The sequence below is a fragment of the Eublepharis macularius genome, chromosome 2 (genome assembly GCF_028583425.1).
Source record: "Eublepharis macularius isolate TG4126 chromosome 2, MPM_Emac_v1.0, whole genome shotgun sequence".
Lineage (NCBI taxonomy): Eukaryota > Metazoa > Chordata > Lepidosauria > Squamata > Eublepharidae > Eublepharis > Eublepharis macularius.
Genome location: NC_072791.1, coordinates 13351181 through 13379092, shown reverse-complemented (window position 1 = coordinate 13379092; position 27912 = coordinate 13351181). Strand labels below are relative to the sequence as shown.

General features: G+C 44.9%; 1 protein-coding gene across 1 annotated transcript in view; it reads right to left on the bottom strand.

Annotated features, from left to right (window-relative positions):
• PRKCH (protein kinase C eta) overlaps positions 1–27912 on the bottom strand; it is a 162361-nt gene that overhangs the window by 82774 nt on the left and 51675 nt on the right. The gene's annotated exons all lie outside the window — the stretch shown is intronic.

Below are 27912 nucleotides of genomic sequence, written 5' to 3'. Positions count from 1 at the left end.
CTGAGACTCAAGGCAGATTACACAGTATGAGATTAGTACAATCAGTATCAAGTACAATACAGTATCAGGGGGACATTTCATAAACAATGCCATAGGGTAAATAGATACAAGTTTAAAAGACGTAGTATTAGCAAGAATCCAATACAGAGTAGACAAAATAGTGAAGCAGAACATAATCAATTCTAGGACTAACATTAGACAACATGGTACACTGGTGGTACACAGGAGTACATATTTAAAGCAGCGGACAACATGTAAGGCAATATAGTGATGAAGTCTATAGTCCCTAACTCATTAGCAAAACATCTGAGACCCCATCTCTACAATACAGCCCTCTCATTTGAGTAAAAAGCCTTTTTGAATAGTTCAGTTTTGCATCATTTATGAAAATCCAGGAGAGTGGGGGCTCTTCTGCCTTCCTCAGGCAGGTCATTCCACAGGATAGGGGCCACCACAGAGAAAGCCTGTGTACGGGTTGCTGTTGACTTCACCTGTGTGCAGCCTGGCACCTGCAGGAGACCCTGTTCAGATGAGCGAAGCTGCCATGGAGGAATATAGGGAGAGAGGCGGTCCCATAGGTATGCCAGACTAAAGCGGTGAAGAACTGTCTGTAATAACTAATACCTTGAACTGAGCATGGTAACTGATGGGTAGCCAAGGGAGCGGCTATAGGATGGGAGTTATGTTCATGCTCCTGTTTGCTCCTGATAATAGCCAAGCTAATTTGCACTAATTGGAGCCTCCTATTTAACTTAGATGAGAGACCTATGTATAGAGCATTATAATAGTCAAGCCTTGATGTTACCATAGCATGAATCCAAGTGGCCAGGTCAGCCATGTCAAGATAAGAAGCCATCTTCCAGGCTAGAGTGAGGTTGTAGTAAGCATTTTTTTGTTGCTGTCTGAACTTGTTTTTCTAGTAGTGGTGCTGGATCCAGTATAACTCCTAGGCTCTTAACCGAGTCAGCAAGGGTCAAACAAACTCCATCAAAAGTGGGGAGTACAATATCCTTCAAGATCTGCCTTCCCAACAAGCATCACTTCAGTCTTGTCTGGGTTCAATTTCAATTTGTTGGTTTTTCAACCATTTCACCACGGCTGTCAGGCAGCGATCTAAGATTTCTTCTGCATCCTGTGGGGACCTGAATAGCGAGATGTAGAGTTGGGTGTCATCTGCATATTGGTGACATCCAACTCCATAGCTGCGAATGAGTTCTCCTAAAGGCTTTATTTACATAGAAGTTGAATAACATGGGAGATAAGATTGCGCCCTGCAGAAGCACGCAAGATAGTTCCCATTCTGGAGATAGTTGATCTCCAACGGCCACCCTTTGAGTCCGCTCCAAGAGAAGCGATTTAATCCAGTCCAGGGCACATCCTTTGATGCCCACTTCTGTTTCTAAATGCCTCAACAGCATGGCATGGTCTACTGCGTCAAAGGCTGCAGACAGATCCCGGAGGAGCAATAAAGAGGCTTTGTCTATATTCAGCTGGAGATCATCCACTAACGCTACTAGTGCTGTCTCTGTCCCATGCCCTGGTCTGAATCCTGATTGGAAAGGGTCCAGAGCGCTAGAGTTATCCAAGAAGGTCTGGAGTTGGTCAGCTACTGCTCTCTCAATCACTTTGCCCAGAAAGGGCAGATTAGAGATTGAGCGATAATTGGCCACATCATTTTTGTCTAGGGATGTTTTTTTAAGTAGAGGACAGATTACCGCCTGTTTGAGCTGCCGGGGAAAGCTGCCCTGAGTTAGTGATTGATTTACAATAGACCTCAGTGGTTCACTTATGTGGTCCTTACTTGATGCTAACAGCCAAGATGTGCAAGGATTGAGCGCACAAGTAGTGGTTTTCATAGACATCAAGATCCTGTTAAGATCTGTCATTGTGATTGGTTCAAAGCAATCCAAATGTAAGCTGGATGGTGCATTTATCATTTCTTCTATCTTGCTTGCATTGCAGCTAGCATCTAGATCAGAGCGTATTCGTGCTATTTTATTAGCGAAAAACTTAGCAAAGGCCTCGCAGCTAACTATCTATTATTGGGACTGTAAAGGTTCAGATTTAGGGGTTAGGAGGCGTCTGGATATCTTAAACAATTGGGATGGTTGTGAATTAGCTGACGCAATAGTTGCCAAAAAATAACATTTCTTTGCCACTTTCATTTCTGCTTCATACGCCATCCAGTGGGTTCTGTAGCATGTTCTATCTGCTTCTGCGCGAGTTTTCGCAAGTGCCTTTCTAGATGTCTACCAACCCTCTTTAAGTCAGCCAGCTTCATGGTAAACCATGGGGCTGGTGTCTGTCCCAAGGGCTGGATCGGCTGATAAGAAGCAATGGTGTCAATAGCTTCAAGGAGCTTTGAGTTCCACGTTCCTACAGCAGTTTCCATGGGGCATGAGTCTGGGATTCTAAAATCCCCCAAGGCATTTTGGAATCTAGATGGATCCTTGAGCCTTTGTGGGTGAATCATTTTTACTAGACCCCCAGTTTTGTGGGGAGTTGGGGCTATATTAGCTTTTGCCTTCAGCACATCTGACCATTTATTTATTTATTTAATCGTATTTATATTCCGCCCTCCCCGCAAGGATAAGGGCGGATAACAACATTAACCATGGTTCAGGCCAAACCTCCAATGTTGAAACAAGGTTTCCTCTTAAAGGCTCAGTGCAAAATATTAAGTCTAACGTGTGGCCTCTTTCATGCGTAGGGCCTGTCACAATTTGCGAGAGGCGAGAGTTGCCAGGGAAGCTATAAATTCCTGAGCCGGGCCTGACTTTGAACACTCAGCATGGATGTTGAAGTCTCCCAGAACAATAAGTCTAGGTGTCTCCAACACCATGTCAAAGAACCAGGGTTTCTACCAAACAACTGAAAAGTGGGTGGGGCTAAGTCTGCCAATTCCAGGTTGGAGAATTACTAGATATTTTGAGGTAGAGGGTAGGGAAGGACCTCAACAGGGTAAAATGCCACAGAGTCAACCCTACAAAGCAGCCGTTTCCTCCAGGGGAACTGATCTCTGTCATCTGGAGATCAGCTGTAATTCCAGGAGATCTCCAGCCCCTGCCTGGTGATTGGCATCCCAGAGATTGCAATGAAGAAGGTATGGGACAGAGTAACCTCCTCCCTCTTTTCCTCAGGCCTGCTGAGAATAACCCAGTCCCTCAGACAATGACTCCCTCCCAAGACCACGGCAATACAGCCCGGAAAACCCACAACAACCATCGTTCTCCGGCCGTGAAAGCCTTCAACAATATATCGACTCCCTCAGGCCTCCATGCTACACTAAACCTAAATTTTGAATAAAAACAAATCACATGACTTGTCTTGATTCATAGCACCCCAACAGGTCCCCGAAATTTTGTCCTCTGTTATTCCCTCTGCATTGGCTGCATCTGTTTCAGAGTTGTTTTGGGAAACTGGCTGGGGGAAAGCCATTGAAGAGAGGTTTGACTGTCTCCCACTTCAAACTGGACTCTCCACTGTAGCTCAACCACTTTGCCACTGTTCAGTGGAGACTAAGGGCCAAGCTACAAGTGACGGATGACACAGGTTGGACACTTGTCAGCTTCCCTCAAGTTTTGATGGGAAATGTAGGCAGCTTGGCAGAATGTTGGACAAGCGACAGTTGAAAACTCCATTGGACAGCAGTCGGAGAGCCAAGCTGCAAGACCAGGACACCTACATTTCCCATCAAAACTTGAGGGAAGCTGACAAGTGTCCAACCTGTGTCAGGTGTCACTTGTAGCTTGGCCCTCAGATTGCCTGATTGGAGCCTCTGCTGAACACAGAGTTCCACCCGTAGAAGTCTAAGGACACAGAGACGTTGTGACAAATCATTCCAGAAGAGCAAATACATTTCTCATGAGCAATGTGGGAATGCATATCAAACAGAAATAATTGAGTATTTCAATATCACTCAAAAGCTTAGTTCTGGTATTCTAAACACTATTATTAATAGTAATCACACTTGATCTTCCTTCAAAGGCACTCACAACAGAATAAAAAGGATTGTCCCATTTTATCCTCACAACTAGCCTGTGAGGCAGCAGGGCTGAGAGTGTAAATGAATGGCCAAGCCCTCCCAGAGAGTTTCATGGTTAAGCAGAAATTCAGGTCCTATATCTGTGGATAAGAAAGAAGCTGAGAGGAGGGAGTGTTCATCCTGCCACCCCCGGCTCTCAATGCCTACCTCACAAGCTGTTTTTCAGTTTGAGTTTAAAAAGTAAGGGGAAAGAAATATTTAACATGTAGTATGGCCTACCGTGTCTCGTAGGCCAATTTTAAAAATGGATTGAACCCATGGGTGCATGTGTGTTTCCATTCTTTTTTTTTCATATACAGGACTTCACATCAATTCCCACTTTCAAACAGATTGGGCCCATTGGAAAGGTTTAAAATGAGGGAGGGGCATCTTATCTGGAGGAAGATTTGTTCATTTTATGGTCCCTCCTGCCAGTTATTATTTTCATCCCAAGCTGTTCTGGTTACTGCCCAGGGCTTTTCTGAGGGTGGCACCTTTCCCGTGGACCACTCATATTCTGAAAGTTTACCCAGAGGCTGCCCTGCTTATTTTGGGGGACTAGGGCCTATTCCATATGGTGAACTTTACATCAGGCATTCTGCATATTCAATCCATGAGGATTGGATCTACTTTATTCATTGGTTCTGGCTATGTAGTGCTTTGATTCTTTAATTCTGTATTTCTGCACTAGAAAAATACTTTCTGGGGTACATGTTAGTTTCATTAGATGGCTGAGGACTGGTCAGTTTCCTCAGTTGATTGCAGAAGAAACTTACAAGGTTTTTTTGTGGTTTTAAATGGCACCAATGTGTCGCTGTTTAAATTTTTTTTAAAAGAATGGACTATAAAGTACAGGAAGCACAGTTGAAAACTTGAAGATATCAAGGGGATTCGGGGCTCTCTGCAGAGTTTTTGTGTTAGCTGCACTGCAGCGTTTTCCCCTGGCAGTTGCAAGGGCTTTTTTTTCCCTTTAAGGCACCAACATTGCAGCGTTGCTATTTAATTTTTTAAAAATAATGAAAAAATGGATTGGTTGCTGTTCAACCAATCAGGACACAGGGGAATAAAGGGGAGGGTGAAAGGCAGGGCCAGGCCTCACACCAAAGAAAGCATTCTGCACTTCAAAAGAGCCCTGGGTTGACTTTGCTGGGGGGAAAAATTGGGGTATGTGCACAGGGAGAAAAGCCAGGGAAAGATCGATTCTGCTGCAGATGCAGCCTTTCTCCATGCGGAAGACAAAAAAGTCTGGGAAGCAGTTTGGAGACTGAATCGGGGTGTTTTGACTGTACATGCAGAACTCTGAAGAGAAATCGATGCCCTATGGGGCCAGAACCAACGAAAAAGCCCCATGCAGAAAAGACCTAACTTAAATAGTTTTTGTTTGCCCAGGCTATTGGTTAAGCTACTGATTCTTCCAGAATGCTTTTAAAGTTCTTTTGGCCATGTTCATATTTTATCATCTTTCCATGTTCATCTTTATGGCTTGTATATGATTTTCGACTGTTTTAGTTGACTGTCCACTTTATTGTTTTTTCATGCTGTCTGTCTTTTATGTATACAAGGAGCCAGAGAAAACCCTTCCTTGTGACTGAATATCCTACGTCTGAGTAAGACAAGGAATTCAGAAAAATGGGGATTGATGCAGAGAGGCATACAAAAAACAGCAGGAAGAGGCTTAATGATACCAAATAGGATGTAAATCTGGGTTTTTCAGTGAAGATCTACTCTCTGGCCCTTCCCATGCAGTGGTTTTCCAAGTGTGACTCGGAAAGAGTCGCCTTGCTCTTTCCTTTTAAAGCAAACTGGTTTGCAAACCAGTCATCCGCTGGAATGAGGCCCGAGTGCCTGTCAAGGTATCTGTGGGCGCAATGTCTCATTGTGGAAAGGGGAAGCATGAACAGGGTGGGTTAAAAATAGCCCTCCTGAAGAACAAGGAAGGACGTAATGACAGGGGATAAAAGCCAGCACTTGGCACAATGGTAGTTGTCTGGCTATTCCTGTGAATTCTAAGAAAAACTCAGAGGAAGGACACAGTCCTTCAGGTTCCAGGGACTGAAACAGATGAGATGAAAATCATGTGTCTGCTCTGCTCAAGGTTGAAGTCTAGGAGTCTAGGCAGGAAGCTAGAGCCAACAGTACTCTAGCATGGCTGAGGCTGAATGAAGGAGTGTCAAAGTTCCACCTGTTCTCCAGGACTCTCAACTCATCCTGAAGTTTCTGCTCTAATGCAAACCCCAGCCAGCCAATCAGAGCTGCGGGAACTTTTCTAGATGGGAAAGGGGCGAGCCATCTTAGCTTAATAAGGGTTGATACATATTCCTTTGGACAGGGAGATTGCAACACTGGGAGCCAAGCTACAAGTGACGCCCGACACAGGTTGGACACTTGTCAGCTTCCCTCAAGTTTTGATGGGAAATGTAGGCATCCTGGTCTTGCAGCTTGGCTCTACGACTGCTGTCCAATGCACTTTTCAACTGTCACTTGTCCAACATTCCGCCAAGCTGCCTACATTTCCCGCCAAAACTTGAGGGAAGCTGACAAGTGTCCAACTTGTGTCAGGAGTCACTTATAGTTTGGCTCTGGATAAGAGCAGAAACTGTAAGCAGGCTTTTTATGTTGTTTTTTTTAGTCAGGATCAGGGCAAGGTAGGAATCTTGTTTTAAGGAATTAAAACAACAACAACAAAAACAAAAACCCAAAAGCCTTTAGTTGAGATTTACAGTTGAAGGGAGCAATGATGGAACAATATGTGAGCACCACAGTAAGCCAGCAGGATTTGAATCCAGCGGCGCCTTAGAGACCGACAAGATTTTCAGGGTATAAGCTTTAGAGAGTCAGAGTTCCCTTCTTCCGAAAGTCAGGCATCCTATCTTCTCCTTGCTCTGAATAAGCCAATAAAAGGTACTTTTGTGCGGTCATTTACCCTTGATGAGCCCCTTATGGGGTCATTCCAGACTTTCTGAAGGTAGGATGGAATTTAACTAACTTTTCAGAGGTTTGGGGAAGAGGAGCCCCTGTTAAAAAACCTACTAAGCACTCTCTTGAATCAGAATATGAAGAATTGCACACTGTATAACTACAGTTTCCCCTTAACAGTGATACCGAAGTGTGCTTTGAAAAATTGTGATTGCGTGCCTTATTTTGAACCTTCCGTTTGCAGGCTTTAGCCCACTGCCTTGTGCTCTTCAGCCCGTTCTCTCCTGAGCTAAGAAGAGGAGGGGAGACATTGGAGGACCTACAATGGAGTGTCCTTTGTTGCAGTCCATTTCAAGCATTTCACTCATTGGGTTGGACCCAGACTAAATTTTACAGCTGCAGAATGGATCTTTCCTGCCTCCCCCCTCCTCGCCTCCCACTGCAACCCACTCGACAAAAATGAAAGATAAAACGGAGGAGAGAAAAACCATGTAAGCCGCTTTGGTTCCCCATTGCAGAGAAAGATGGAGTATAAAACAACTAAAAAAAATGAAACACTGTTCCAGGGGAGAGGGGATCCTAAGGAATGATGTGAGGGGAGGGGTCTGCAGAACGATTAGTGGAAACGGCCAGTTTAATTTGGATCCAACTTATTGTTACAACTTTACCTCCATGAAAGAGCGATCTGTGTGCTAAAGATCCCAACATGCAGAGAAACCAGTTTTCTACAAACACAAATGTTTTTAAGCCACCAAACTCATATTGCTTGAGAAACATATTTTGCTCTGTCAGAAATATTGTATCAGTATCCAGACTTTTCTCTAATAAATATAAACCCACATGCAGTTTTAAGGCAGCATCCCTTCAATTTTAACTCAGAAAAACAAACATATCCTAAATATCAAACTTTGGGACATGGTAACGCCAGCCCAAATTCTCTGTGATAAGCACTGCAGGGAATGTGATGTCTCACACTTGAAGGCGTGAGAAACTTACAAGGCAATCCTAAGTAGAGTTACATCCTTTAAACCCAATGATTTCAATGGATTTTAAAAGGTGTAATTTTGTCAAGGACTGCACGGTAAAGCCTGGTTTACACATGCAGGTGAGTGAGACCAGAATAACACAGCAGAAAGCTGAGACGATAGACTGAACTGCACCCACTTCAGGCAATAAGTGGAGGATCACATTGCTGAATGTTTCTATGTTGAAAAACAATATTCCTTGCAAGCAGAAAGCCAGCATAGCAAGCAAAGAACAGAGCAAAACCTTTCTTCCTGCTGGACTAGGGTTCCCACCCACCCCCATTTGCTTGGATTTTTTTTTAAGTGAAAGAATATTCAGAGTTGGAATCCACCATCAGCTGTCTGAAGTGATAAAGTTCATTCCACCAAGATCACCCAACCAGCTTCCATGGCAGAGTGGGGATTTGAATTTGGGTCAGGATGGACCGGCTTCCTGATGAAGGGCAGGATCCAGTTTGGTGTAGTGGTTAAGAGTGCAGGACTCTAACCTGGAGAACCGGGTTTGATTCCTCACTCCTCCACTTGAAGCCAGCTGGGTGACCTTGGGTCAGTCACAGCTCTCTCAGAGCTCTCTCAGCCCCACCCACCTCACAGGGTGTTTTGTTGTGGGGATAATAATAACATACTTTGTAAACCACTCTGTTATGTCATCCTAAAGGGCGGTATATAAATTTATCATCATCATCATCATCATCTCCTTGCTTCTAGCACAAAACACTAGTTTTACTTGTTTATTTCTCTTAAACCCTTGGCAGTAAAGCAAAGAGGCTATTTGCCCATAAAAAATTATGCTTCTAGACAGATTAGTGCCCCACTCAAAGCAGTGAACCAAGTCAGTGTTATTATTCCTATAATACAGCTGGGGAGCTGGGGCTGAGTGGAGTGGCTTATCTAACATCACAGACAGCTTGTGGCAGTAGTGGGATTCGAACCAGCAGAGTGGTGGTTCTAACCCAACCACTTCACCACTATATAGCAATGTGGTCTGAAAAAAATAGACAAAAAATATCTAAAAGTATTTCAAAGGCTTCCCTTGACTATCTGGGAAGCAGATGTTACTCATCACAGATGATCAGGGGAGTGACTATATAAAATCCACTATCAAGGACATATATCCACCACCATATTAAATTCATGGGCAACAGCATCAAAGCAAGTTTTCCGTGAACGTTTTGTGGATCAGATTGTTTTCACTGGGTGGGCACTTTGATTACAAAAGAACACTTCCTGCAAAGGCACGAGAAGCGTCTCTCTTTTCCTGTCTTGTCCAGGCAAGCTTTAATACAGACAAGACAGTAATGGCAGAGAATACAAATGCCAGAAGAGGGGAGAATAAATGCGTGCATTTGCATTTATTTATTTTTATCCCGGTTTTCTTCCCAGGTAGGACTCAAAGCAGCTGAGAACACCATTCTCCCCTCCTCTGTTTTCTCGCAACAACCACCTTGTGAGGTAGTCTAAGCTGAGAGGGTGTGAGGGGTCCAAGGTTACCCTGCAAGTTTCCATTGTAGAAGCGAGAATTTGAACGCAGGTCTCCCAGGATCCTAGTCTGACACTCTATCTACTACGCCACGCTGGCTGTCAATGGACTGAAAAGCCTCCCGGCTAAGGCATGTGAGGACGTCCATATGTATTTGCACAACCGTTGTCGAAAGATCTGTGCAAATGATCTCAGCAAAGCTGACTAAGCAAAACAAACGTTAAATTTTCAGCGGTAACGAGGAATATTTTCCTACCCAAAGCGCCACGACCAGAGCTCATAAATGGAGACATGCAGTTTTATGGTAAAAATATTTATGGCGAAGGGACCTTAAGGTGACCACTCCATCAAGGAGAGGCAGCCAAATGCAATGTGGATACAACACTATCTGATGACCTCGCTAAGATAAGCAAGTGATCTCTTGTAAGAAGAGGGATTCTGCTGACCTCTGCACTCGGGGTCATTACACCAATGTGGTGCTGTGGTTAGAGTGTCAATCTGGGAGACCCAGGTTTGAACCCCCACTCTGCCATGGAAACTTACTGGGTACCTTAGGCCAGTCAAACACTCACAGCCTAACCTACCTCACAGGGGTGTTGTATGGAGATGTTGTAAACCACTTTATGTCCCCACTGAGGATAAAAGTGGGGGATAAGTGAAGTAAGTAAATGATTTTTCCTCCTGTTGGGTCTCTCCCCCACATATTTAATATTTGGAATGTTTTTATGTTTCTCACCTTGGGGACTTTGAATGGGGTGGAAAGGTGGCATAGAAATGTTTTAAATAAATAAAGGAAGGAAGTTTCCTGTGGATATACAAAATTATACTTTCTGCTATGTGCCTGGAAACCTTCCATGATCAGCACCAGCACCAAGAATTTAGCCTTAGATATAATGATATCAAATCCTTATATAATCAAACTGTGCATTTGTTGCTTGAAGCTGCTCTAATTTTTTTAGGAATAGCAAGAGATTAGGCCCCTCCTGGGCCACCGTGCTTGGCTTAGTGGGTCCTTTATGAAGCTGCCTGACACCGAGTCACACCATTGATCATTCTAGCAGCATCCTCGGTGTTGACCTTCTAGGATTCTCCAGGGACTCGAGCAGAAGGAGATTTTTTCTTAAAGCCAGCCAAGGTTTTAATTGGAGATGCCAGGGGTTGAACCCAAGACCTTTCACATACAAATCAGGAATGCTTCCACCATGCTTTGACCCCTCTCTGCTCTTGTTAATATACTAAACAAAAGCTCGGCAACATCAGCTAAGAAGCATAATGTAAAGACATGAAACTTACTGATGCTAAGCCAGACTCTTGTCCGTTTGCTATGGTCTGCTCCACCTAGCAGCAGATTTCAAAGGTCTCAAGGCACTTTCATACATTACCAAGGCTCACTGTCCCTCCCCGCCCCCCATGTGTCCACCCCAATCCATCAGACACGTGCTGGCTTAAAAAGAGTGTTAGCTTTAAAAGCAGGTTAGCCCATCATGGAGGAAAGGTCCATTAATGACTACTAGGGAGACTTCACAATCAATGGGGGGGGCAGTAAAGCTCTGAAATCCAGTGTTAGTAGGCACTATTAGTGGAAGACCTGGGCCTCTATGCTCTGTTCCTTGTTCCTCCAGGGGGTTGGACTAGATGACCCTGGAGGTACCTTCCACACCTATGATTCTATGACAACTAGCTGGCCACTGTGTGAAACAAAATATTGGACTTGGTCAGGGCTCATTTCGAGGGGGAACGTGCAGGAACACAGTTCTGGCAGTTCCCCAAAGAGGCCACATGTCAGGTGGCCCCGCCCACCTGACTCTCAGCTATTTTGGGCCCGTTTCAGCCCGGATTGGGGCCGAAACGGCCCGGATCGGGTCTCTGACATGTGGTAGATCACTCTCCCACTCAGCAGCAGCCTGATCCTGACCGTTATGGGCCCCTTTTCAGCCATTTTCAGCCCCTTTTTGCCATTTTGGGCCCAATTTCGGCCCTGAATGGCCAGGATTGGGCCCAAAACAGCCAGGATAGGTGATGTCAGGGGGTGTGGCATATGCAAATCAGTTAGGCCAATGACACACTTCTGGTGATGACAAGGGGCGTGGCATATGCTAATGAGTTCCTCCAGCTCTTTTTCTATGAAATGACCCCTGGACTTGGTGAGACTACTCATCTGATCCAACATGGCTCTTCTTGCTATTACTGGAATTTTCCAAACAGTTGAAAAAGCACCCCCCCCTCCCTGGGGTCACTGCAGATTGGGAAAACAACTCAAGGAAGAAGGTGTGAGGTTCTTCCTGGATGGGGGCCACCTCCTGGCCTTCCACCATCTTGGTGGGGCACCCGCAGGGGTCTCCCCAGGTCTCAGATGTGGGAGAAGGGTCTGGGTTGAGTCATCCCAGAGTGGGGGTCTGAGCCAACTGTCCTGCCATTGGTTGTTCTGGGGGAAGGAGGAGGTGGTGGACTCCCATGGACCAAATCCAGGCTGGCCACAGGCTCCAGACAACGGTACAAGCCCCTTTCCCCTCATGCCATGTTCCTGGTTGGAATGAGGCTCGCGTGAATGTGGGAACTAAGTTCTAAGCATTGACCTTCCCAGTGCACCTCTGATCAATAGAGGCAGGCGCACGCATGTCATGAGGGCTTTTAATGTGGGAATCGGCCTTCAGAAACATGCCCTTCCCAGCCTGACACCTGGGATCCTTTTAAATGGAGAGAATACAATGACTCCTCTAATGTAAATAGCCCATGGAGGAAAATGATCCCCTTGAAAACCACTGAGTCGAAGAAAACCTTCAAGGAATCTGGGGAAGTAGCACAGAATGAAATGCCAACAACGGTAAACAATACCAGAATGGAATTATGCAGCTGCTAGATAAGAGAGACGATACCTTAAGCAGGGTATTTTAAGTCCCACATTATCATCCACCCTCCCATCAACACCTGTGGGTGAGTACACATTCTTCAAGGTGGCTTTGGATGTTCTGTAATTAATTGAGGAAGGTGGGTTCCTTGCTGATCTAACTGCCTAGGCTGAAAATCGAAAAACAAGAATTCTGCTTCTTTGCAAGGTGGTTTCTGAATTCTCTCAGCTCATGAATTTTCCTCCACGGGGAGGAAACTGTTTAATGTCTAAATTAAGAGATCGATCTACCAGCAAAATCCAATCTTCTGCTTATTCCACAGTGGAATCACTTAGTCTGACAGCCGTACATCCCATCCAGATTTATCGCTTGGAGAAAAGCAGCTCTCACCACATTTGTTCAGACTACTATTGATCTCTTAATTTACACACTGAGTAGTTTCCTCCCCGAAGAGCAAAATTCATGAGATGGGAAATGCAGAAGTAAGCATGTAAATAAAATTGATTTGCACGTCTCTGGTTGTTCATTTGGGGTTTTTTTTTGCTCTCTTCATCCTGCTGCCCTCTGTGTTCCTTGAAAGCAGCATCAGAGGAGGTATGGGAGATGCTTACATCTATGGGAAAGGGATCTGAAAATATTTAAGGCAAGATGGTTTCAAACAGAAGCAGCTGTCCCTGTTTCTCCAGGAAAATCCCTATTTTGTAGTGCTCGTAAAATCACGGACTTGATTCATACTGCAATCCTAAACAAAGTTACATACTTCTAACCTCATTGTCTTTGATGGGTTTAGCGCTAGCTTTGCTTTTAGGCCTGACATTGCCCGGATGCTCTAGGCAGGCTTTAGCAGACGACCCCCCACTGATTCTTCTGGCGGGGGAAGTGATGTTATGACATCAGGAGTGACACTAGGATTCACTCAAAACTATATGGGTTAACCATAGAGTATTGAGCAAATTCTAGAGTGGTGCCCCTGATATAATTATGCCATTTCTGGTTTTCGCCGGAAGTGATATTATGTGCCAGCGCACCTATTTCCACCCCCGAATTCCTCCTGGGGCATTGCCACCTGTGGCTGGTAACCCTAGGATGCTCCCCAGGAAAAATAACAGCCTTGAACAGTCTCACACAGAGCTCTTTCACGCCAGGTTTTTGCTGTAGCTTGGCTTCCCCCCTCCTTCAGTACCATTGACTGGTTATTGTTGTCCCAGATTTACTTTTAAGTTTTCCCCCTATTTTTCTCAGGTCGCTTTTGCAGATCAGAAGCATTGTAAAGTAAAATTTTTATAATACTGAAAAATAGGGTATGTAGGAAAAGTAGAAGGCAGTAAGAAAAGAGGAAGACCTAAAACGAGATGGCTACACTCAATAAAAGAAGCCACGTCCTCCAGTTTGCAGGATCTGAGCAAGTCTGTTAATGATAAGCTGTTTTGGAGGACATTTCAGACCAATGTTTGAAAATTTGTTGTGATGTTCACAGAACACGTAGATATCATTATCTAATGCTGTAGTTTGTCTTACATAAACCTATGTCTTACATAAAGAACTTAATATTTTACTCACATTTTGTATGATTAAAACCTTAAAAAGCCATTTCAGTCTTTCTGAAAGAGAAAAATGTCTTATGAATCTCCACCCCTACTCCCCACAGTATTAAATTTCCATTTTTCCCATTAAATTTGGGAGGGGGGAAATCCTCTAGAGTAAATGAAAAGGTTTCCCCTCCCAATTTTTCTAGGTTTTTCTCATACCTTCATATCTTCAGCGTGGAGCTGTCTCTAAAAACACAAAAGTGGAATGACACAATGGTTCATACCATCACTACCAAAAAAAAATGTTATTATTTTATTTTTTGATTTAAAATAGATAAAATCAGGGCATTTTTTCAGCTGGAACGCGGTGGAATGGAGTTCCGGCACCTCTTGAAAATGGTCACATGGCTGGTGGCCCCACCCCCTGATCTCCAGACAGAGGGGAGTTTAGATTGCCCTCCGTGCCGAGTGGTGCAGAGGGCAATCTAAACTCCCCTCTGCCTGGAGATCAGGGGGCGGGGCCACCAGCTATGTGACCATTTTCTCCGAGGGCGATTTAAACTTTAAAAAACTCCCTCCTCGTTCCAGATGACCCAAAGTGACGTCATTGTGTGGTCCTGTGCTTGCAACCCACTGAGTTCCACCACCTCTTTTCCCAGAAAAAAAGCCCTGGATAAAATAGATTAAAAATCTCATCATAGGGGTTTCAAGGCAAGAGTTATGGATAGTGTTAAAAGAAATGGGGGTGCAACAATATCTGATTGTTTTGATGCACAACTTGTACTCTGGACAAGAGGCCACCGTTAGGATAGAATACGGGGAAACGGAATGGTTTCCAATTGGCAAAGGTGTCAGACAAGGATGCATATTATCTCCCTATCTGTTCAACCTCTATGCAGAGCTTATCGTAAGGAAAGCTGGATTGGATCTAGAAGAAGATGGAGTGAAAACTGATGGCAGGAAGATTAACAATTTGAAATATGAATATCATACCACATTACTGGCAGAACATAGGAGAGACTTGAAACAACTACTGATGAAGGTTAAAGCACCAAAGCAGGATTACAAGCTGAACATCAAGAAGACAAAAGTAATGACTATTGAGGAATTACACAATTTTAAAGCTGACAATGAGGAAATTGAAATGGTTCATGATTTTCTATTCCTTGGCTCAATCGTCAACCAACAGGGAGACTGCAACCAAGAAATCAGAAGAAGACTGAAACTTGGAAGAGCAGCTGTGAGGGAATGAGAACAGATCCTTAAAGATAAATATGTCTCTCTGGGGACCAAGATCAAGATAATCCAAACTATGTTATCCCCATTACTATGTATGAATGTGAAAGTTGAACAGTGAAGAAAGCTGACTGGAAGAAAATTGATTCATTCAAAATGTGGTGCTGGAGGAGAGTTTTGTTGATACCATGGATGGCCAAAAAGACAAGTAAGTGGGCAGTAGATCAAATCAAGCCTGAATTCTCCCTAGAAGCTAAAATTACAAAACTGAGAATATTGTACTTAGGTCACATCAAGAGAAAACACAATTCTCTGGAAAAGTTAATAATGCTAGGAAAAGCGGAAGGCACTACGAAAAGAAGAAGACCTAAAATGAGACGGCTTGACTCAATAAAAGAAGGCATGTCAGAAGAGAACAGAAGCAAGTCTGTTAATAGGGCTGCCAGCTCAAGGTTGGAAAATTCCTGGAGATTTGGGAGGTGGAGCCTGGAGAGGGCGTGGTTTGGCGAGGGGAGGGGCCTCTTCCAAAGCAGTCCATCTTCCAAAGCAGCCATTTCTGCAGAGGAACTGATCTCTGTGGCCTGGAGAACAGTTGTAATTTCGGGAGATCTCCAGCTACCACCTGGAGGCTGGCAACCCTATCTGTTAATGATAGGGCATCTGAGAGGTGCCCTTTCATCCAGAGGGTCACCATAGGTTAGAGGTGACGTGATGGCACATAACACACACACAGATTAAAAATACAACAAAATAAACACAAAGTTTTTCAACACTCTCCTCCCTCATGAGCTCAAGCAGTTTTACAGGAAGTTTGAATCACTGTAATTCAGCAAGATATATGCGTATATACCGTATACCCTGCAGCTGTGGACAAGTTTACATCGGGACCACAAAGCGTAGCATCCAGACAAGAATAAAAGAACATGAAAGACACTGCAGACTTGGACAACCTGAAAAATCAGCAGTGGCTGAACATAGCCTAACTCAAACACGGCACAGTATCTTATTCCAGGACACCAAAATACTGGACAACACTTCCAACTACTTTGTCAGACTGCACAGGGAAGCCATTGAAATTCACAAGCATAAGCAAAACTTCAACAGGAAAGAAGAAACCTTAAGAATGAACAGAGCATGGTTTCCAGTTCTGAAAAACACCAGGCTAACAAAACACTCTATACTCGACAATAGCCCTGCAGAGAAGATTAGCACATCAAGCACCAATCCATATGCAAAAGAACCTCCTCAGGATACAGTGAAGCCTCCAGCCATTAGCATTCCACACCCTGGGAAACTCTTACAGGATGACTCAGCTCAACCCCACCCCTCCTGAGTAGATACAAATGACCTGCCAACATCTTTTCCACACTGTGACACTGAGAGATCCCTGTCTTTTGGTGCTACACCTCTGAAGATGCCAGCCACAGCTGCTGGCGAAACGTCAGGAACTACAATGCCAAGACCACGGCAATACAGCCCGGAAAACCCACAACAACCATATTTGGGTTATATCCTTTTTCTTGCAGTATGTCTGTCGAATGAATAACACATTGAACTATTACCTAGCCTTAATAGCCACTCCTCAAATTTTGTTTTAGACTGGGAAGGCATGCATGGCTTTTCCACAATTCTCTCTCTCTCTCTCTCTCTCTGCATCATTTTTGTTTAAAGAGCAAGAAAATGACGAGGACAAATTCAGCAGGGGAGGAAAAGCTACACCTATCGTCAGGGCTTTTTTCTGGGAAAAGAGGTGGTGGAACTCAGAAAATGTAGGCAGCTTGGCGGAATGTTGGACAAGTGACAGTTGAAAAGTCCATTGGACAGCAGTCGGAGAGCCAAGCTGCAAAACCAGGATGCCTCCATTTCCCATCAAAACTTGAGGGAAGCTGACAATTGTCCAACCTGTGTCATTCGTCACTTGTAGCTTGGGCCCAACTCTCTTCTCCAACATCCGGATTCTCCCCAAGGAATCTGACTCCCAAATAGGCCCAGCCCAAGACAGCACAGCTGCATACTGACTGACTGCAATTTCTACCTGACACGGGCAACAAGAATGTGTTACAGGTTTCTCTGGTTGCAAGCTGTTTATCTCTTTCCTCTCCCACATTGACTCCTACATATGAGAGGAATTGCCCTTCACCAGCCCACTTTCAATATTGAGAACAAATGTAATTGGAATGCATTTCCATAATATTACTGTAGGCGTGATTTTCCATTATTTCACAAAATTCATCTGAATATTTCAATAACAACATTCAGGATGTCTACAAACACACAAATCTGTCCCATCTTCTGAACTGCTTTGTAGAAATATGCAGACCGTTTCACCTAGGGCCTCCAGGTGGAATAACAACTGAGCTCCAGTCTATATAAATCAGGTCTCTTGGAGGAAATGGCAGCTTTTGAGGGTGGATATGGCATCACGTCCCTGCTGAGCTCTCTCTCCTTGCCAGACTCCATCCTCCCTAGACCCTACCCTAAATCTCCACGAATCTCCCAAGCTGCAGTTGGCAACCTTAGAGTTTCCCAAATGTCTCATACCCCTAAGAACAGCAGTTACGGAAAAGGCAGTTACGGAAAAGGCTGTTGCATAAATAAAGCATTATTGTATGGCTGGCCAATCCTTGCCCTCTGCTCTCTTCTCTGCACATTTAAATATTTCAAGCTTTAAATGGCAAACAGAGCCACGATGCAGATCTCAAGTGGACATCTTGCTAGTCTTCAATAATGTTGTTCTTTATGCCTGCAGGGGTATTTGCCTTCTGTCTTTGAACTGCTTTGCCAGTGTGAACAGGTGAGGTACCCTCAGGAAGTCAAGAGGGACAAAAAATTTATATGCAATCTCTGAGAAATCACTTGGAAAAGATTCCACTTTATGATAATTTGAGGACAATGCTTTCCCCTGCTTTGGAGAGCCATCGGTGCCTTTAAGCCATTATAAATCATTGCACCAATCTCTACCTTCATCTCAGACCAATTTGCATGCCAAGAAACCAACATACCTCATATGAAATCCACTCAGGTAAAGCTCATCTTTATGGTATTCAAAGCATACTTACAGAGTTTGGAGTGCATTTTGCTAGCATGTCATCTATCCTGAGTTTTGTTCAGACTATAAAATCTAACCCTTGTTGTCCCTGAGCTCTACAAGTTAATGGAGGCTCATATTTTGTATGTTCAATTTATAAGCCGCAACAGAGTACCTTGCAGAAGGGAGGGCATAAATAAAGCAAATACATTTTTTAAAATGCTGAAAGGAGTAGCCAGCAAAAACAAATAGGAGTCCAGTGAAAGCTTAAAGACTAATAAAATTTATTCCAGCATCAGCTTTTGAGTGAGAATTCAATAATGTTGATGTGAGTTCTGCCTCACAAAAGCTTATACTGCAATAAATTTAGTTAGGCTTTCAGGTGCTTCCGTACTTCTGTTTTATTTTACAAACAAGTTCTCTCAGTACTGCCCAACGATTACATAACCTTTAGGTAATAAATCATCTGCCTCTTAATTAATTTATTCCTTTTAAGTCAATGTGCACATTACCAAATCCTCCATATACAGACCCTTTGGAAGCAATGAAGATTGTCATCGTATAAATGCCAACAAAACCTGACGCCCGCAGTTAAAAGGAAAGCCCATCTTTTAAAGGTTTTTATTCCACAGCATCCCTGACACATCAGAACTAAAAGAAGCCAGAACAATACAAAAGTATGCCCTTAGCTTGCAGCCCCACCAATTAAAATGGGTCTCCCACAGATCAACGACAGCTAGCTATTGACTGAACACATTAAAAGATGCATTCATAATTGGGTTTGTTTTTTTAAAAAAAAAGTCATAGATGGCTGGTTACTATAACACTAGCAGTGACATCCTAAAGCAGAGTTACTCCAGTCTAAGCCCATTGAAATCAGTGGGCTTAGACTGGAGAAAGTCTGTTTAGGATTATACTGTAAGACACTCAGGAGGACACATCTGGATTTAGCGTGGCATAATATAAGAAAGTCTTTGCAGACGGTCAACAGTGCTTACAATGTACAGCTCCTAGAAGGGAAGAGGATTCCATCCGCAAGCCCTGTTTCAAAGTGCATTCTCTCTCCCTTTCTATTAAACACACTGTTTTTGAACAAACGTTAAGCGTTATAACTTATTTACAGAGCTCTTGTGACAGTACAGCCTCTGTCCTGATAAATATGCCAAGGAACTACATTAAAGCCAATAGAGGGGAATACACACGAGTGGGGTACAATGACAAATCACAGTGTAGGGCGTCGTGGGCTCTGCTATCGGCACCCCACCTTCTCCTACTCCACCTGGAAAGCAAAAGAACATAAAATTTATTGGGACTTACATTGACTGTTTCTTTTTTCCATTGGGAGTTTACCTGCTGGATGTCTTCCCTTGTTTATTCTGTTACACTATGATTTCTGTGTGACATGCATTGAACTTTAACTTTTTTTACTTTTGATTAATGTCGAAAATCTACTCTAATACATTGTTTTGATTGTGTGTACTTGTGTATTTGTCATTGTACCCCACTCATGTGTATTCTCCTCGATTGGCTTTATATTTGAGTGGGTTCCTCCTTTTCTTGGAAGGCACTAAATTAAAACATCACCCCCTGGAGCAAGAGTTTTGTGACAGGGAAGCTGATACCCCAATGGCAACCCCATCTTTTAATGTCATGGGCTTAGGTGGTACCCAGTACATGGTGCTACCTTCCCCCAAGGGTTAAGCGCAGCCCTGGTCCACAGACCCAAGTAATCAGAACTGTGGGGCCGCAGAGGAATTCCGCATTCTGGAAACACAGCTTGGGGCTCCCCCTAGGGTTACCAGTGCCCTGGTGGGGGCAGGAGATCCCCTGCTCCTAGCCTCTGCCCCCTGCCACCCCTTACCTGGCCAGTGAGGGGGAAAGGTGTGGGGAACATGGCCAGGAGCCCCACAACACACTCCCGCACAATCCAGAGCACTTCCTTGTTGTGCAGGGAATGATATCATTCTCAGAGTCTCTCTACATGACACATCTTACAAGAGGATGCTCAAGATTAGGGAGACGCAATGTGAGCTGAGAAGTGTAGTTTTAATTTCACCTCTCCACACGAGGGTAGTTTAAAAAGACAGAGCCTGCGGAGATCACTCCTCAGAGGGTTTGTGAATTTCATCTTCGCCTCCCTGAAGGCTCTGTCAATTTCACCTCCCTTTAGGGGAAATGAAGACGAAATTAACAAACACTTTGAGGAGTGATCTCTGGCAGCTCTGTCTTTTTAAACTACCCTACTGAAGAAGGGTGAAACTGACAAAGCCTTTGGCTCCATCTTTTAAAACTATGCTTCCCTGCAAACACTGCATCTCCCTACACTCCCTACATGTAAGATGTCTCATGTGGAGAGACTCTCAGTGCGACAAGGAAATGCTCTGGAGCATGCACGCGTGAAATAAGTACTCCCAATGTGTGTTCTCCTACATTCCCTGGGTTTGGTTCCAGAGGACTTGGCAACCCTAGTCCCCTCCCCCACCCTGCAAGGAAAAGAGTCAGCCCTGAGAATGAAGGGGTTTTGCTGGTGTATCACTCTTTCCTTCTTCCCTTCTGCATTTTGTGGGCAAAGCAACTACACCTGCTGTTCCAATAGTTTCTTTTATTACTTTTAAGACACATTATCCTGTGCAAAACCTCAAATAGACTGGTAAAGATCGCTGTTCCTTGCAACTTACATGCATCCTACATTATAGTACTTGAATCTATTTTGTATATCAAAGCTATAAAAGGTACTATTTCTTTCTTTAGAACCTGCTCACAATCACATATCAAACATAGCGTTTTACAGTTACACTGTTATTTCCCATCAAAGCTGCACATTAAGGGGCTCAGCTGACCCTGGTCCCAGGTTTCCATTCTTCTCTCTCCTTTCAGCCCCTATGATCGATCCATCAATCACTCACCCCTTGTTTTCCCATCACATTCTCAAGTACCCCAACTTCCAATCCTAACCTGAAATTAATCCTTATTGCCCGGTTGGGACTTATTAGACATGTACCAAGTATCCATATTAACCCTCCTCTTGTATAAGTAACCTACAATATAAAGATAGCATCTTAACAGGTACATTTTGCCTATGGTTTTGGTCTTTTCCCAGCTCCTCTTAAGCACCCCTTTTAGCCCTTCTTTGGCCACCTTTCTCTTGGCATACTTTTGCGGGGGGGGGGGTTCTTTTTGGCCTTTCTTTGCCTGTCCTCACATTTTTTACTATGCTCCTAAGGCACATGGTGCTCCCTGCGTTCCCGTACACCAGGCACCTTTTTTGGCTTACGAGGGCAGCTAGACAAGATCCTTGCCATTTACCCATTTGGAGCTATTTTGGGGGACTTTCCATTGTGAATCCTTGGCTCTTCAGGACAAATTGTATATTTTATTTCTGCCCCCGTGCACTAGCAAATGTAGGGAACATCTAAAACATCGCTGCAGCTAGGAGATCTGTGCGATTTGTTGACTATAGCGGTATGTGATTTATAACCTACTAAACTGGAGCGCATACAAGTGAACATTCCTTTGTTCTCCTATGTGTTTTTCATTGTATTTTTCAAAGTCTGTGGCTTTGTAGCTATTCCATTGCATGTCTATTTAGAAGTAGTAAAATCCCATTACCAAACTTTAGTGTTGTGTCTTTAATTCCCCACAATTGCATTAAGAGTATAAGGGAGATAGCCCATTGCTAGTTCCTACTGCCCCCCGTTCTCCTTGTAGAGTTGCCAGGTCCCCTTACCCTCCCAGTGGGAGGGGGGACCTGGTACTTACCTTTCTGGTCTCTGTGCAGGCACAATGACGTCACTTCCGGGAAGTATTTTGCCTCCCAGGCCCATTCCCTGGGGCCTTTTTTCCCCATCAGCCAGGACACCTGGCTCCTCCCCCTCCCCCCAGCAGCTCCATCACCCAGCCTGGGCACCTGGCTGGCTTCCTGTGGCTGTACAGCACCACCACTGCCAGCACAGGGAAGTGGCCAGCCAGCCAGGGCACCCGGAAGTGGGTTGGACTGATGACATCACTTCCACTGGTGATGTCATTGTGCTGAGGATGTTAAATGAGAGGTTAGTGCTGCTCCCCCTGCCTCCCCAGGGTCCAGTATTATTCCAGACCCCATCTGGCAACCCTACGCAAATGGCAAACCTGACATGCTATAATTGTTTGCACAGAAGGCTCTTTGCAGACATTTGGGTGAATGTGCAGAAGAAGCAAACGCAAGCCCGCTGTCCTCTGCCTTGCACATGCTCTGAACACCTTCACAGCCCTATGAGGACCACCTGGTTTCAAATAAATAAATAAAAACCAAACCAAAAACATTCCCATTATTCCAATCACATCTCTGAGCACTTGTGAAGTTATCACAGAACGCAAAAAGTCCTGAGAAGTCAGGAAGCAAACCTGGGCAGGTCACCAACCCCTGCCCTACTTTCCCCTCCCAGGCCTCCCTTGCAGGGGTGGAGTTAATTACAATCATGTTTGCCTCAGTGTCGCCAACTGAGTTCCACCTTTCAGCCCATTGTCTCCCCTGGGTATTGCACTTGGTCCAAAGAACAGAAACCAGGATGCTACCAGTTTCTTGTTGTGACAACCTAGGCCAGGTGAGAGGGAGGTGCATAATTGGGTGCTCATGAGACATACCTATTTCTCCCTGGAATCTTCCTTGTAACTTCCAGTATGTGTGACATCCACTATTGTGTAAGAACAGCACAAACAATACAAGGCATTCAATGCCTAATTTGCAGAGAGGAGGGCCCACAGTTCACGTGTAGAAGGTTTGCATTGCAAACCGGAAGTCCCTGGTTCAGTCAATACCCACTATCTCCAATTAGAAAGATCTCAGATAGTAGGCAAAGCTGGGCAAGTCCTCGTCCTGAGATCTTAGAGAGTTGTGGCCCACTTTCAAAGGCAACAAATCTCTGAATACCAGTGCTGGGAGGCATCATTAGGGGAAGGCCTCGGCCTTTATGCCCTCTTGTTGGCCCTCCAGAGTAATCGGTTGGCCACTGTGTGGAACAGGATCAGGGTTGCCAGGCCCCCCATTGCCCACTTTCACCTGGGCCGATTCCACACCACCTTACCTCCCGCGTTTTTTCCGATATTATTGCGTCATGTGCGAGGGCGCAATAATCACCCGCGTGTTCACATCACCTTCCGACTTCTGTCTTTCTTGTGCGACGCCACAATCACATCCCCTCAATAAAACCTGCAATGAACGCGCGGGGGGCGTGGTTTTGCTGTGAAAAGTCTTGTGCCTTTTTTTTTTTAAATCAAGCGGTCGGTATACCAACACGATACTATCCTGTCCTGTCGAAACCACACCCCGTTAATTGGTGCTGATTGGCTCTTTTTCCTACCACCATCGATAGTCTGCAGTGATTGGCCCCCTGTTTGGGCGGGCAATTTTGAAATGTTTTTTAATGCTGGGTCCGTGGAGTTTTTATCTCTGTTGGTAGTAGGTGGATTTTTGGATTGCTCATCATGGCTCCTCGTGAAACCATTTGATTAAGGTGGGTGATCACCTGTGATCAGGGAGGCGTCACCCACTGCGGACCCCTGTTGCCCCACTACATGACACGGGTTCTGCGATGGGCAATCAACATCCTGGTCCGTCCTATACAGCATTCTCCCCAGCTTTCATCTGGAGATCCACTCTTGCAACATGACGGAGCAGTCGAGCCGAAAGCTGACATGACAGCTGGCACAGAAAAATGTTACGATGCGGTCCGTTCTTATTCCGGGTAGGTACAAGGTGGTTGACTGAGTAGCGGTGTCGGCATACCGATGAATTGCCCTTCCTTTTTTTCCTTTAAGTGCGCGGGCGGGGCCGTGGAGATGAGGGGTGCAGATTGATTGGGTGATGCTTTAGGGGATGGATGATTTAATGAGCTAATAGCGCGATGAAATCTCGGTGGTCTGCTGCGACGCCGTAGCGGTACCATTACGATTTTTTTAAAAAAACGTGTGAACAGAGGAATGTGTAGCGCGGCGGCAGCGAAAAACTAGCGCTAAAACTAGGTAGTGTGGAATCGGCCCTGGTGTGGGAAGGAAATAGAGGAGGAAATGATGTTGGCGACATCATTATGTCACCAGTGAACGTAAAGATGTCATTTCCTTTGTGCCCGGAAGTGACATTATCACGTTAGAAGTGAAGTCATACTTTGGAGGCAAAAATCATAGCAGTTCGAGTGTGCTGCCAACATGATGATGTCACTTCCGGTTTGGCCCTCAGTCTCAACCCAAATTGAAACCACAACTGGTTCTCAAGCTCTTTATTGTTCCAAATTCTGAAGGACGTCACAGTGCAAAAGTTGAAACTGCCAAGCAACTGCCCTCTCCACTCATTAGCCAGGAAATGGGTGCCCGCCTCACCCCAGGGGCAGGACTGGCAACTGCAAGCCTGCACACCAGGGCATTCAATTAGAGGAGGGGTGCCAGAGGGCATTTAATCTCTGGGAACATTTCATGTGTTTCTTTGGATAGGTGGACTCCACTTAGGAAGGGGATGAGCCATTATTGTTAAACCCATGTCATGTGTTATGTGTTCCTGCCCAGGGGGATGGGCAATATTTGGGAGGGGGGGGGAACAACAGTGAAGAAGGCTCTGCTCTTTGCCCTGACCAATTTTACTCAGGTGAAACATGTGATACAGAAGTTATGGGAGGATACATTCCCTAAGGTGCACCAGAATGTGTTACACTGGAATTACAGTTTTAAATTGTGATCGTTCAACATTTAGGTGCCTTCCAAAGCAGTGAAAAGCTTTGCAAATAAAATAGTGAACGAATAACCTAAGAGTTTCCAGACAATCACAAAAAACAATGGGGTGGGGGACGAGCAAGCCATGCTCAACCTGAAACCGCTCACATTTTTGCAAGCATTCTCTGAACATTTGAAAATGCTAAATGAGTATTTGCGAGTGTTCAAAGCAAATACTTGCAAAATGTGGACATACTCAGAGAACCATGTCCCTTGCAAGTTACTTTGGGCCCTGTCAAACCTCACCATTCTAATGGAGGGGGGAGAATAACCAGCTGCGAGAGATGGGTATTTAAAACAGAGGATCGGCTCTGACCAAGGCACATCTTTTCTGTAAGGCACTTGTTCCCAGACCTTACCAGGTTGGTCCAGGCTAGCCTGATTTCATCAGATCTCGGAAGCTTAGCTGGGTTGGTGCAGGATAGCATTTGGCTGGTTAGTACTTCGGTTGCTACATAAAGGCAGGCAATAGGAAACCACTTCTGTTTGTCTCTTGCTTTGAAAAACTTATGGGATCACCTTACGTTGGCTGCAACTTGTTGGTACCAGACACCTACACTGCTCCGTCCCAAACACCCCCAAGTATGACATCCTACCAGGATCAACAAGGAACTGCTCTTGGCCTTCTGAACTGACTCAAAGTAAGACAATTTTTCATCTGTTTTAAAAGTCCGCCCCCTCCTCTTTGACTTAAGGCAAATTTATGGAGGCTGAGCCTACCCTTATATTACCTGTCCCACAGGAAAGCTAAGGTTCATAGCTTAGACAACAGGCTGGGAGATTCCTGGGTATCAGCAGGCATTTTGAGGGCTACTTCAAATTGGGCCCGGGTTCAAAGAGATCTGTACTGAACATGAATGATTTGAGCTTTTCAAATGGGAGAAGTTCACTTTTTGCTCAACGTTACAAGACAGGTCCATCACTGGTGGGCAACGCTGTCCTAGAACCAAGATAAGTAGAGTTCTATTCCCAGTGGATGTGCTCTCTCTCTCTCTCTCTCTCTCTCTCTCTCTCTCTCTCTCTCTCTCTCTCTCTCAACATTTTTCCAGGATGATATAGTCTGGATTTCATACAGGAAGCCTCAGCATTTCCAAAGAAATCACGTGCTTGGACTACAGACAACACAGAAGCCGGCACACCTTCCACGAACATAGCGGAGCTTCTCTGCATGAAATATTCAGGATCCGGTGCCATAAAAATTGCATTAGCAACCCCCGCTAGCTTTCCGAGTTCACCGTCTTTGCTCTGCACGTTGCCAAGAGCTTCGATTTGTCTTGACCTTAAACCGGCAATGGAATGCAGAGCCAACATTCAACACCACACAAAACACTATTTGCTTTGTTAAGCCATTGAGCGTATACTAGCAGTGAGGTCCACGAAAAGGAGCGATGACCTGGGAAGTTCCCCATTCACGTCTCACCACAACCACCAACTTCCAGGGAAATTAGAGTGCTTTTGAATGTTCAAAGGCTGTCCTGTACATTCTCTCTGAAATCTTAGCAACCACCCTGTGAGGTGGGACCAGCATTGTTATCTGCTAATTGTAGATAGAGCAGGCAGGGTGAGTAGTGGGGGCGTTTAAAGGACAATTTAATGAGTTTATGGGGGGGACTGGCCATGGGACTTCCATGTTCACACTTTTAAGGTGAATTATCTATCGCAGTAGCAAATGCCCTTGCGCCACTGACAGGAATCTGTGGCTGCACCTGAAGTGTCGATTTAGGCACTTCCCTTGTGCTTTGGGCTTTTAAAAAATCTTTCCCTACACGTTTACCAACTTAAACCTTTATTCACTTAACCTCAGTGGGGTTTCGGGTTTTTTGAAACTTAAAGATGGGGAAGTGGGAGGGAGATACCACCACGACTGTCACAAAAACTATCGAATCAGTGCTTTGCTCAGAGCCAAACTACAAGTGACGCCTGACACAGGTTGGACACTTGTCAGTTTCCCTCAAGTTTTGATGGGAAATGTAGGCATCCTGGTCTTTCAGCTTGGCTCTCCAACTGCTGTCCAATGGACTTTTCAACTGTCACTTGTCCAACATTCTGTCGAGCTGCCTACATTTCCCGCCAAAACTTGAGGGGAGCTGACAAGTGTCCAACCTGTGTCAGGCGTCACTTGTAGTTTGGCTCTCAGTCAGCATCTCCCATAAACAGGAGGAAGCAGCAGCTCCTGCCCTCAGTTCAATTTGAGCAGTTTGTACCCCAGCCCAAAATGGGAGGGAAGGGCAGAGCCGTAGTGGGCTTTAAAATCAGCCTGCGGACATCTATCCTTCACCTCCAAGCTACACCAGCTCTGGATTCAGCTTCTTGTATCCAAAGCCTTCTGCCAAGCTTGGAAAGAAAAAAAAGGTGGCAGGCCCAAACTTGTTTTTTTATTTTCTTCTATATTGGAATCACAGTGCCGGATTCCTGCAGAGGGCACTGGGAGGGTTAAGTTGCTGCTGAGGTTGCAAATGACTCACCGTTAATATGCAACACACAAACACAAGTGTGATTTGGAGGAGGTACAAAACGGGTGAAGAGAGATACTGGTGGATGCGTGGAAGGTAGAGTATGAACAAAACTGTCAATGTAGGGCTTCAGCCGGCAGAGTCTTACCACATTGAAGCAGCGTTCCACCAAGTCAGATTATCAGTCTATCACTCTCCAGGAACTGAGCAAGAGGGTTTTCCCGTCTCCTCCCACCTGATACTTTAAACTAGAAATTCCAGGGGTTGAACCTGGAAACTTCTGCATACCAAGCAGGTGCTCTATCGTTAAGGCTGCCAGGACCAGCCTGCCAACCAATGAGAAACCAGGGGGAGGGCAACGACACGAGGGGTGGCTGTCAGCCAACAGCATGACGTCACTTCCAAGTTTGCCTAGATGCTGACCAGATGCCAAAGAAGGCCTCCCAAAACAAAACCTCAGAGGCCAAAGCCTCTCTCTGCTAGTGCCCCCTTTGCCACTGGTATTTGGAGAGTTACTACTCTTTCCCCCTCCCCCACTGCCCTGTTCTCAAAAGCATTATTATGCTGCCCTGCCTACTGTCAACACAGAAGTCCAAAGCTTTAATAAAGGGAACAGCATATACTTCCATGG